This window comes from Trachymyrmex cornetzi, unplaced genomic scaffold (assembly GCF_001594075.2).
Source record: "Trachymyrmex cornetzi isolate Tcor2-1 unplaced genomic scaffold, Tcor1.1 scaffold1540, whole genome shotgun sequence".
Taxonomy (NCBI): domain Eukaryota; kingdom Metazoa; phylum Arthropoda; class Insecta; order Hymenoptera; family Formicidae; genus Trachymyrmex; species Trachymyrmex cornetzi.
This window is the reverse complement of record NW_017296136.1, coordinates 77,602-78,863: the sequence shown is the minus strand read 5'-3', so window position 1 is coordinate 78,863 and position 1,262 is coordinate 77,602.

Below are 1,262 nucleotides of genomic sequence, written 5' to 3'. Positions count from 1 at the left end.
TAAAGTGACTAGACAGAAACTGATGTTCAAGTGAAATGATATGATTGGTAGGCGCAAGTTACGTTTACGCAAGTTACGCCGCATTTGACGGCTCTCTAATGTAATCCACGCATTTGGTGAATTTTGGGGTCTTTTAGTGAATTGTGGAGCAGGGATTTAGTAGAATTATTTTTTGACCCGTGACAACTCTGATGTTAATGTTGATTTATGTTGACTGTTGAGCAATATAGGTTATCACCAGATACATGAATTTCGTTTAAGGCCCGTCTACAATACACGGAGTAAGAAGTAAGAGTAAGAAATTGACCAATCACAGTCGAATGTGAGAAGAATAGACTGTGATTGGTTAATTTCTTACTCTTACTTCTTACTCCGTGTATTGTAGACGGGCCTTTAGGGTGCCGTTACATGCGGCGTAACTTGCATAAGCGTAACTTGTGCCTACCAATCATATCATTTCACTTGAACATCAGTTTCTGTCTAGTCACTTTATGCTTTTTACGCTTTTTTGTTGTTACGCCGAAACGTGAAAGAACCACCATGCATCGAATCTAATTTCTGGCTCATTTTAGCTTATTCTGTCTGAAAAAATGCACAAGGGTTTCGATTTTGCAACAGTACAATTATAAAAGTCGTGCGCCCCTTTGCATCGCGTGAAAAGTCGAAACCCATGTGGAACAGTACAATTATAGACCTCATTTTGCCTCTGTGACAGATTTCCTAACCTCAATAGTCATCAACTTTAATGCTTAATATCACAGATCACAAGGCAGAACGACGTTTTTTTTTGCCAGATTCTTCCGTTTCATGCAAAAACGCGTCGAATAAGCCTAAGAATGGTCTCACAAAATTTTCCGATTTTAATAATTTATTCGATCGTCTGCTCATATATATGCGATGGAGATGGAAAGGTACCGTTTCCCCATGAGGCGTACTTTTCGAGAAGCGTAGGTTACGAAAACCAATCGTAAGTTCATTTAGCATTTCTGTTAGAGTGTACAACAGAAATTCTAATCAGCAATTGGTTGCATTAGTTCCGCATTTCTCTAATCTTCCGCGAAATACGCTCAATGTGAATGCGGGCTTTCAGAATGGCGTATTCTAGTAAATAAAAAATAACGTATTCTAGTAAATTACTAGAATACGCAGGTTATGCTTAGGCTGGAGTCCCATGAGGTGTATTTACCGCGTATCGCGTAACCGTGTAACCAATCAATAATCAGCAAAACGCGAAACCACAACAGCGGATCGCTTCTGATTGG